Source organism: Hyla sarda, unplaced genomic scaffold (assembly GCF_029499605.1).
Source record: "Hyla sarda isolate aHylSar1 unplaced genomic scaffold, aHylSar1.hap1 scaffold_111, whole genome shotgun sequence".
Lineage (NCBI taxonomy): Eukaryota > Metazoa > Chordata > Amphibia > Anura > Hylidae > Hyla > Hyla sarda.
This window is the reverse complement of record NW_026607730.1, coordinates 116,374-127,915: the sequence shown is the minus strand read 5'-3', so window position 1 is coordinate 127,915 and position 11,542 is coordinate 116,374. Positions and strand designations below refer to the sequence as shown.

The 11,542-nt window shown below is 42.7% G+C and overlaps 2 long non-coding RNA genes across 2 annotated transcripts; both read left to right on the top strand.

The window, feature by feature from the left end:
- The first annotated feature begins 4,407 nt into the window (after positions 1–4,407).
- Positions 4,408–5,322, top strand: LOC130301097 (uncharacterized). The gene is made up of 3 exons (XR_008851802.1): positions 4,408–4,537; positions 4,609–4,839; positions 5,284–5,322. It is a non-coding gene; the product is annotated as an uncharacterized LOC130301097 (long non-coding RNA).
- Positions 5,323–5,530: 208 nt separating this feature from the next.
- On the top strand, positions 5,531–9,130 carry LOC130301096 (uncharacterized). Its single transcript, XR_008851801.1, has 3 exons — positions 5,531–5,601; positions 8,536–8,698; positions 8,837–9,130. It is a non-coding gene; the product is annotated as an uncharacterized LOC130301096 (long non-coding RNA).
- The last annotated feature ends 2,412 nt before the right edge of the window (positions 9,131–11,542 follow it).

The window sequence follows — 11,542 nt, the reverse complement described above, 5'->3', positions numbered from 1 at the left end:
TATGCCATTCACCGTAGGGGATAATTAACATATTTTGATTTATGCATGGGGCAATACCAAATATGTTTATTTAAAAAATTACGCTTTTGGGGGGTAAAATGGGGGAAAAACTGACAATTTTCATTTTTATTCGGGAGGGGATTTTTCACTTTTATATTTTATTTTTACATTTTTCAACTTTTATTTTACACTTATGTCCCCATAGGGGACATATCTATAGCAATCATTTGATTGCTAATACTGTTCAGTGCTAGGCATAGGACATAGCAACGATCAGTATTATCGGTAATCTTCTGCTCTGCTCGATATCAGACCAGAGCAGAAGACCCTGGGACACAGCCGGAGCCAGGTGAGGGGACCTTCGGCCACCATGCTGGATGATCGGATCACCGCCACAGCGCTGCGGGCAATCCAATCATCCATTCAAAGTACCGCACTGCCGCAGATGCTATGATCTGTATTGATCACTGCATCTGAGGGGTTAATGGTGGGTCTAGCAGCCGGAACCTGCCTTGTATGATGCAAGCACCGTTCCGATGCTCGCGGTCATACACAGGACGTAAATGTACGTCCTGGTGCCGGAAGTCCCGCCAAAACCAGGACATTTACGTCCGTGGTCGTTAAGGGGTTAAACTGAATTGCTTGGACATTGGGTAGCCAGAGAGGAGCAGAGTTCAGGATGGATTAGAGGGGTTCAAGAGTGTTTGTTGGAATGCTACAGAAGAGAATGTTGCAGTAGTCAAAACAGGAGATGAAAAGGGCTTGTGGAAGTAGTTTAGATGAGTAAGGGTTAAGGAAAGCTGATTCCAGAAATGGTTTGTGAGGTGAAGGTGTAAGGTCTGGATGTAGGGTTTAAATATATTTATCACAACTTTAGCAATCTGGAAAGAATTTTCGGGATGCTGAGATACACATTTAAACTTCACATTTTGTTGTAGATCGATGAGTTGAAGAGATCTGCTTATTGTGAAGATTGTTAGCATATCCGTACATGAACACAAGACCGGGGCACACCAAATTGCAGTTCTGATTTTAAGTAAAGAAGAAAGAGTACCGTATATACTCGAGTATAAGCCGAGTTTTTCAGCACGATTTTTCGTGCTGAAAACACCCCCCTCGGCTTATACTCGAGTGAACTCCCCCACCCGCAGTGGTCTTCAACCTGCGGACTTCCAGAGGTTTCAAAACTACAACTCCCAGCAAGCCAGGGCAGCCATCGGCTGTCCGGGCTTGCTGGGAGTTGTAGTTTTGAAACCTCCGGAGGTCCGCAGGTTGAAGACCACTGCGGCCTTCAACATCATCCAGCCCCCTCTCACCCCCTTTAGTTCTGAGTACTCACCTCCGCTCGGCGCTGGTCCGGTCCTGCAGGGCTGTCCGGTGAGGAGGTGGTCCGGGCTGCTATCTTCACCGGGGAGGCCTCTTCTAAGCGCTTCGGGCCCGGCCTCAGAATAGTCACGTTGCCTTGACAACGACGCAGATGCGTCGTTGTTAAGGCAACGGCTCTATTCCGGGCCGGAAGCGCGGAGAAGAGGCGCCCCCGGTGAAGATAGCAGCCCGGACCACCTCCTCACCGGACCACCTCCTTACCGGACAGCCCTGCAGGACCGGACCAGCGCCGAGCGGAGGTGAGTACTCAGAACTAAAGGGGGTGAGAGGGGGCTGGATGATGTTGAAGGCCGCAGTGGTCTTCAACCTGCGGACCTCCGGAGGTTTCAAAACTACAACTCCCAGCAAGCCCGGATAGCCGATGGCTGCCCGGGCTTGCTGGGAGTTGTAGTTTTGAAACCTCTGGAGGTCCGCAGGTTGAAGACCACTGAGGGCGAATGATGAGAAGAGGATGATGAAGGGGGGGGGGTGTGGGGATGATGAAGGGGGGTGGGGATGATGAAGGGGGGGGGTGTGGGATGATTACAAGGGGATGATGAAGGGGGATGTGTGGGATGATAAGGGGATGTGTGGGATGATGACAAGGGGATGATGAAGGGGGATGTGTGGGATGATAAGGGGATGTGTGGGATGATGACAAGGGGATGATGAAGGGGGGATGTGTGGGATGATGACAAGGGGATGATGAAGGGGGGATGTGTGGGATGATGACAAGGGGATGATGAGGATGTTAATGACGGGTCTGGATGATGACAGGGGGGATGAGGTATTTCCCACCCTATGCTTATACTCGAGTCAATAACTTTTCCTGGGATTTTGGGTTGAAATTAGGGGTCTCGGCTTATACTCGGGTCGGCTTATACTCGAGTATATACGGTAAGTATTTTACAATATACTGTCTGTATGTGTCACACTGGCCAGGCATTACATTCTGCACTCGGGTCAGTTGAGTGGCATTTCATTCCTGCTCAGCCTTCTGGCTCTGGGTCTTTATTTCAGCTTTGTTCTGGTTCTAGTCCTTTGTTTCAGTTCAGACTTGTTACTTTTTCTTAGCCATAGCTTTTTAGTTCCATCCTCTATTTTTGTTTAGCTTTTGGCCTAGTCCTGTTTGTTAAAGCGTACCCATCAGATCAACAAACTTCTTTTTTTTTTTTTTTTTTAATAGTGACACCCCCCCCCCACCCCCCCCCTGACCTACGATGGCCCCGACATATGATCAAAAGATGATTAAAAAAAAAAAAAAATTTTCATGTCAGGGCCATCGCATTAAGTGCTATCCGGCAGCGCAAAATGCTTAAGCTGCTGCCGGATAGCAGCTTAATGTTCCCCGTGTGGTGCGGTAAGTATTACTTACCCCTCCACGATGCTCCGGGTCCAGCGCTGGTCTTCCGGTGTCTTCTCGGCCCTCTCCGATGATGTCAATATGCTGCTGCGCACATCATCCAATAGGAATGGCGTACGCAGCGGCGTAATGACATTACTACGCAGGCCCAGTAAGGCCTTGCGGAAGACAGCAGAGGACCGGAGAAGACCAGGAGAGCCCAGCGGAGGCCCAGGGTCACAATCGGCGAGGACAGGTGGGTACAGCTTCCTATACTTTACATTGCGCGAATCCCTCAACATACGATGGATTCGACAAACGATGGCTCGTTTGGAACAAATTACCATCGTATGTTGAGGGACCACTGTATATCACTCAGTACCTAATCCTGACCATGTACATCTAATTTTGGCATCTAGCACCTTTTATTTTATTACTTTTAATTTAGCTCGCCAGTCTGAATTCCTCTCAAAGGGAGGGGGGGTGGCCTCACTGTGCAGGTCTCCGCCCCCTCCCTCAGTATGCTGTCTGCTCACATCTCCCCCAGCATTAGCAAAACTACAACTCCCAGCTTGTCCTAACTGACAGTAGCGGGACACAAGCTGACAGTGGGAGGATTTTTCCTCCAGCTGTAAGCCCTGCACTCACAGCTGTCAATCAAGGAAGTGTGTCCATGACATAGGTGATGACGCATGGACACAGCAGGATTAGTAAGTGTCCAAGCAGGCAGGCGGGGGGGGGGGGGGGGGGGGGGGGTCAGTTGTTTGACTGGCTTTTTCAGTATGAAATACTGAATTTTCTAATGAAAGCATTTGCAAAACCTATCAACATTTTTTGTAACTGACAGTGGCCATTTAATTTGTCTGTACTATGGTCAGTTCGAATCAATCTAGTTTGTATGTGTTATCTGAATCTGTATCTTGATGTGTATTCATGATTAGTGAGGTGTTCTCCGCAATGTTATAGGTCCTGAAACATTGCTTTTTGCTCTACCCCTATACATAGTGTTTTATGTTTAGTCTTGTAGTATTCATTCCCTGTGTATCCTGATCTGTATAGAATCTTGACTGATATTCATACCTGCTTGAAGTTTGTGTTTTACCACGGTATGAATCCTGATCCATTGCTTATCTAGCTTTGCCCCTATACCTGGTGTGTTTCTGCATTCAGTCTTGTGTGACCATGCACCAGTGTATCCTTATCTGTATAGTGCCCACCCATTCTCATTCATGGTAAACCTGCCGCTATATCTCCTGGTAACCTGATTTGTCATGACCCTCATACCTGCTGTATATTGCTTTGGTCCTGAGGCTGTTGTCTGTACGCTATATACCTGCTGCTATATCTTCCTTATATCTGTCTGTTACTACTTTGCATTCTTGCCATTATATATTCTCCTGAGTCCCTGTTTGCTTGTTAACCCTTTGCATCCTTGCCTGTTTCCTCATCTCCGTACAGTTAGTTTTGTTTGTTATTTTGACCTGTGACGCCAATGCACTTTAGCCCAGCCCAGGACCATGGCCAGTTGTCGATCCGCTGTCTTTGGAGGTTATGCAAGTAGGCAGGGAAAGGGGTTCTGGGTGAGCTCAGGACCACACTATTCCCTACTTGGGGTGATCCGATGTATCTCTCCCTTTTTTATTTGAGCTATCATTGCCTTAACATTATTTATTCCTTTTTTTTTTTTTTTTTTTTTTTAGGTGGTTCAAAATCTACCATGATAAAGTGAGACCTACGTTTCTAAGGCATGACAAAGAGATACAAAACTTTCCTCTTCTCCTCTGGGGATAAAATCTACAAGGTTTCTAATGATATTGGCAGATTTCATAAGTAGGTATTTTTCTCATGTTTCTATTCTACATGGAAATGTTTTGAACTTATTTTGAATATTTTCTTTGTAGATTTGGAACAAAATCAGTGACAAGACAGCAAGTCAGAAGTAACGCTGAAACCTTTGTGGCTTGTAACTCCAAAAACAGCAATGATAAAGATATATTTGCTAAATACCTGTCTCACTGAAAAACTACGGCTGAGCGAATATACAGGGAGAAGACCATGGACAGCATGGAGAAAGCCTCTTTGATAACCTCAAGACTTGCTAATGACCTCCAAGAGGAGCCAACCACCAGAAAGTAAGTAAGCTGAAGAGTAGTAAGGGTGCATTCACATCACGATTTTACCATCCTACTTCTTCTCACGATTTTTAACTTTGAAATCGTACAAATCTGCATGCCAAGTCGTATCCATTGACTTCCATTCATTAATGATAAACAAATGCATCAGTTTTGATCCGCATCCGATTTTGCACGATATAAGATCGGACATAAAATCGTGGTTGTCCACGATTTTTTGTTCAGATTCAAAATCGGATAGAAATGGCGTCAGATTTCTTGAGGTCAATGTAAATCACATGAAATTGTGACTGTGCAATTCTATCAGATTAATTGCACACGATTGTGTATTTTTTTTTTTTTTTTGTACGGATGCGCAGTAGACTCTGGAGAGTGCTAGAAACCACTAGATTCTTCTTCTCAGGATGCTCTGATATCTCAATCTCTAATCTCCCTCCCACACAGGAACTATCTGAGGAGACAGGCTGCCATATTGGTACACAGAAAATATTGAAGAGCCCTACCCTGATCTGCAGAAAGTGAGTAAAATACATGATTATACACATAATAACTGAACGATATTTTTGTGCATCTGCAAACTGTGTGGTGTTAGGGTCAGCAATTATAATGGTATATTTTATGTAGTGTGCTCTACCAATGCATGTCTCATGTAAAGTTGGTGTGTTTCTTAATTTTTTTTGTTTTTTTAGATATAATTTTTAAAAAGATTATCAATGTTTTCTGAAGAGGATCTTAGAAATGGCCATGAATCCATAATAACGGGTAATTTTTTTTTTTTTTTTAAGTCATGGCTGTAAATGTTGGCACCCCTGAAATTTTTCAATAAAATGAAGTATTTCTCACAGAAAAGGATTGCAGTAACACATGTTTTGCTATACACATGTATTCCCTTTGTGTGTATTGGAACTAAACCAAAAGAGGAAAAAAGCAAATTGGACATAATGTCACACCAAACTCCAAAAAATGGTCTGGACAACATTTTTGGCACCCTTTCAAAATTCTGGAAAAATAAGATGCTCTTTTAAACTCACCTGGGACAAGTAACAGATATGGGCAATATAACAATTACACCTGAAAGCAGATAAAAAGGAGAGATGTTCACTTAGTCTTTGCATTGTGTGTCTGTGTGTGCCACACTAAGCATGGACAACAAAAAGAGAAAAGAACTGTCTGAGGACATGAGAACCAACATTGTGGAAAAATATTAACAATCTCAAGGTTAAAAGTCCATCTCCAGAAATCTAGATTTGCCTTTTTCCACAGTGCACAACATTATCAAGAAGTTTGCAACCCATGGCACTGTATTTTGAACAGTAGACTTTTCTTGTTTGCCAAACATTTTAGAGATTTATTTTTCTGATTGTCTTGTGCATATCCATTATGAACTGTGTGAGGTCGAAGGGCTCAGTCCGAAATCGGGACTCTTGGACAGGAGGGATAAGCAGTCACTCGACAAAACGACATCAGTGGTGTTGATGACAATGTTGGATTAGGCAGGTGTCACTAGTCTCTCCACGAGACTCCCTTTCTCTTTATTGCAGCGCTTACTACTTTTCCTCCCTCTGCCACTCCGGGTTTTTCACCTAAAGGGGCCGGATCGGGGGCATTAGATGGTACTACAGGCAACTGACGGTTGGTGGCTTAATCAGACTGGGTGGTATCAGTCTGTGGTCCAGAAATCGGATGACAGTCTTCTGGTGTTATATCTTTTCCTCTTCATAGGACCCCGTTGATTCCGTCTGGATAGAGACTCTTTAGAATTCCATGTGAAACTTGGTTAGTCATAATCAGTTTTCTCTCTGACAAACTTTTTTTATTTTTTTTTTCCTCATTTATTTCTGCCTGTGTCATCATTTTCTCCAGCTTTTAAAAAAAAGTGGTAGCAGTGGTCTCGCTCACTCTTGTCGGATACTCTATTTTAGTGCGGCATAGCTCAGCGGTAACTGAATTATATTCACTCAGTTTTTTTTTTTTTTTTGAGAATGTTTGTAAGACTTTCGCATGGTCGTGATGTGCTTGTTCCCATTCTTACATGAACTCAGGATTTTCAGTAAATTGCGAGGGGAACTTATACCTGTGTAACCCCCTAGGGGCTCTGGCACTGCTCTCATGAGCCTGGAGAGAATTTATAGTCCAATTTAATTTCAAATACAGCTCCACTTCATGCACCTACCCTTATTGCAGTGGTGCACATAGCCAGTTCACAAGTCTAAATGATAGAACTGAAGAAAAGACAGTGGCCATTCACTCACCATTCAGGGGTCTTTATTGAAGATATCGGTGGACATACATGGCTTCAGCAAGCAGGGTCTGGAGGCAGGGGTCTCGGGACAGTACTGTTTCACGCACAGCGGGCTCTACCACCAGCCGATACACCGGCGTGGACGCACGCACCTCAATTAAGTACGTGGGTCACATCAAGAAAGTAGTCATGACGACACCCAAACAAAAACAAAGCCATTTGATAAACTGTGAGGAATACAAAATCAATGGGCTCAAAGGTATGTAATGGGCACATGACAATGATGCTACCTGTTTAAAACTCGCAGGTTTAGAAAGTCAATCCTCCTGTGTATGGTGGAGATCGGAACAACCTCTTATTAAAAAGTTAGGCTCATTGGATCGTGCAACTTGATGCGACTGGAGTCCTTGGACTGAACGATTGGTTTGAGTTGCTCCCGTTCTTGTAAAAATCTTAATTATAGGTCTTGCATACCTTTGCGCCCATGGATTTTGTATGCTGCACAGTTTATCCCATGGCTTTGTTTTTTTTTTGGGTGTCATGACTACTTTCTAGACGTGACCCACGTAATTAATTGAGGTGTGTGTGTCTCCACGCCGGTGTATCGGCTAGTGGAAGCGCCCGCTGTGCGTGAAACAGTACTGTCCCGAGACCCCTGTCTCCAGACCCTGCTCGCTGAAGCTATGTATGTGCCCCGATATCTTCAATAAAGACCCCTGAATGGTCAGTGCTGGCCGCTGTCTTCAGTTCTATAATTGGAAAGAAGATGGACCTGAGGACTGACCAGCTGTAGGGCCGCTCAGAAGGGAACGCTGGAAAGAATGTTTTTATATTCAATATTTTTTGCAGTAGGGCAGGATCCAACAGGAATAGTGTACACTAGACTATTCCATAATTTTTTTATTTTTTTTTTATCCGTTAGCCATCCTCTATTGTTAGGAGCCAGAAAAGTTAAAAAAAAATCTTCAAATTTGTCTCGTCAATTTTCAGTTGCGGTATGTATACAATTTGTTTGTGCATCTGAATAAATAAATTGTATTGAACTAATTTGTATGATAGTATACATGAGCTTGGGCATGTGCTGATACCAGCTCAGGTATGTTGTAATCTGATTTTGGATTTGTCAATGTATAGGTCTACATTCTATTCTAATTTTTTGTTTTTTTTACGGACCAGAAACAAAAAAAAAAACCTCCAACGTTGATAGTGCCTGATTTCCCAACAGAGGAATTGATATTACTAGTTCAGGACAGACCCGCCCCTTGGGATCATACAAATGAAAAGCATGCAGATAACTTTTACACAAAAAGATGTAGGGGACTGTCTTATACCCAATTAAGATTTATCTTCAAACATCAAGAGAATTTGGTTTGTAGATGATTAAAAATATATATACCGTATCTTAAAATATATAGCCATTTCTTACATGAGTAATATTTTATTTTTTTTTTCAGACAAAACAATGCAGCAAAAATGGCATTCAGTACGAGATGCATTCAAGCGATTTTTGTACAAAAGAGAAGGCAGCCACCAGTGGATCTGGTGCACCAAACATTGAAGTTTAGAAATATGCTCCTAATCTTCAATTTCTACAAAAAAATGTTTTGCCATTCGGAAGTAAGTGCATATATTATATATGTATATTTGTGTATATATTATAATATATATATTAGTGCTATAGATGTGCTGCAGTCAAATTTTAAAATGGTGGTATGTATGAAAAATATTTGTGGTAATTATCAACTTATCACGTAGGACAACATGCAGTGTTTCAGCATTGGAAAAGAATAAATCACATGCAGTGTTTTCCACCCAACGAGAGAGCCCAACAGCTGCTGAAGAAGCAAAGTCAAATAGGATTCAAATGCAACATTTCAGAAGACTTCAATGAAAAGATGCTGAATATAGGGAAAGTCTAGTTTTGGAGGTGATGCAGAAAACTGAAGAGTTTTGAAGGCAAACATATGGCACCTGTCAGAATGTTGTGTTTAGAAGGAGGGTGGAGTGGTGATAAACAAAATGCTGACCGTAACTTTCTGTTATCACTACTTCCAGGTATGTCTAAAATGACACTCGGAGAAGTTACATTTTAGGAGCAAAATCATTGCTTTAATGTGTGATTTCGATAAAAACCAATGTAGAACGTCCTCCACGTTTCAGGAACCTTCTCAAACGCATCAGCATCATATTCATAGCTACCCCCATCAATATTCTATGGAAAGCCCTAGTGTTAGCACTTCTGAAATCGTTGAAGTCCAAAACATTTAGGTATCTATAGTGTTAATTTTTTTTTATTTTTAACCCCTTCATGACCCAGGGTTTTTCAGTTTTTGCACTTTCGTTTTTTCCTCCTTACCTTTAAAAAAACCATAACTCTTTCAATTTGCACCTAAAAATCCCTATAATTGCTTATTTTTTGCGCCACTAATTCTACTTAGTAATGACATCAGTCATTTTACCCCAAAAATGTACGGCGAAACGGAAAAAAATAATTGTGAGACAAAATTGAAGAGAAACACTATTGTAAATTTTGGGGGCTTCCGTTTCTACGCAGTACATTTTTCGGTAAAATATACACCTTATGTTTATTCTGTAAGTCCATACGGTTAAAATGATACCCTACTTATATAGGTTTGATTTTGTCGTACTTCTGGAAAAAATCATAACTACATGCAGGAAAATGTATACATTTAAAATTCTCCTCCTTTTTAGCGGTATCATTTTTGTATTCAGACATTTTGATCGCTTTTTATTCATTTCTTCATGATATAAAGTGACCAAAAATACGCTATTTTGGACTGAATTTTTTGGCGCATACGCCATTGATCATGGGGTTTAATTAACTATATATTTTTATAAATCGGACAATTCCACACGCGGCGATACCACATAGGTTTTTGTTTTTATTTACTGTTTTTTTTTTTTTTTAATGGGGGAAAAGGGGGTGAATACATTTTTTATTAGGGAAGGGGTTAAATGATCGTAACTTTTTTTTAATTTTATTTTTTTGCAGTGTTATAGCTCCCATAGGGGCCTATAACACTGCACACACTGATCTTACATTGATCACTGCTTTCTAATAGGAAACCAGTGATCAATGATTCTGCCGCTTGACTGCTCATGCCTGGATCTCAGGCATTAAGCAGTCATTCGGCGATCGGACAGCGAGGAGGCAGGTAGGGATCCTCCGTCTGTCCTGTAAGCTGTTGGGATGCCGCAACTTTGACCGCTGCGTCTAAAGGGTTAATAGCGCGCGGCACCGTGATCACTGCCGTGCGCTATTAGCCACTGGTCCCGCCCATTGCTAGGTGCCGGGCCCGACCCGCTATGACGCGGGGCCATGGCGTGGCACTGCATTATAGAATGGGAGCCGACCCATGACGTACATGTATATCATGGGTTGGGGTTAAAACAAAAACAGAATTGTAAACTCAAATTAAACATATGTACTGTACAAAGCTGCATTTTTTGTAAAATTTTTAATTTGTTAATTTTTATAGTCTATACCATTCAATGGGGTTTTCACCCTTTTTGGGTAATGTTGGTAAAACTGAACTTTAATTTCATATTATTATGGTTACTTCTCAAAAGTAACTCTTGAAAATGTATTCCACCTTTTGGGTAATGTGTTTATCATCTTGAAAATATTTTTACACTACATAAAAAATTTTTTTTTCGTTCTTACCATAAAATCCTTTTCTCGGAGCATCCATGGGGGGGGGGGGGTGGCAGATGGGAGGACCTTGTCTTCATTGAGGTGGAAAGCGGAAACCACCTAAGGTAAAAAAATTGAACTGGACGAAAAAAAACCTTGTCCTGGTGGATAATCAGGAAGACAGAGCAGCAGGATAGAGCCGCCAGCTGAGGTAACTGTAGTAAGGAACGCCACCTTCCAGGAAAGGATACTAAGGGAAACCTCCCTGAGGGGTTCAGAGGGAGTGCCCTGCAGGGCACCAAGGACCATGTTCAGATCCCAAGGAGGTATAGGGGACCTGTAATGAGGGGCCGCATAGGCCACTCCCTGAAGAAAAGTCCGAACATGAGAATCTGATGCTAGAGGGCGTTGGAAGAGAATGGAAATGGCTGAAACCTGACCCTTAAGGAAGCTGAGAGCCAATTGTTGTTCCAGCCTCGACTGCAAAAAGGAAAGGAGTTGGGGGAGGAAGAACACAACTGGAGAAAGACTGAGATTCACACAAACGAAAATAAGACCGCCAGGTACGGTGGTAAACTTTAGAGCTTCAGGCTTGCGCGCCCTGAGCATGGTGTGAATCACCTGGGGAGAGAAACCTCGGGTCCTTAGAACCGCATTCTCAACTGCCACGCCATCAAATGCAGCGACAGTAAATTGGGTTGGCACAGGGGACCTAGAGAGAGAAGGTCCAGATGAAGCAGAAGGCGCAGCGGAACATCATCCAGAAACCGGATCACGTCGGCATACCACGCCCTCCGGGGCCAGTC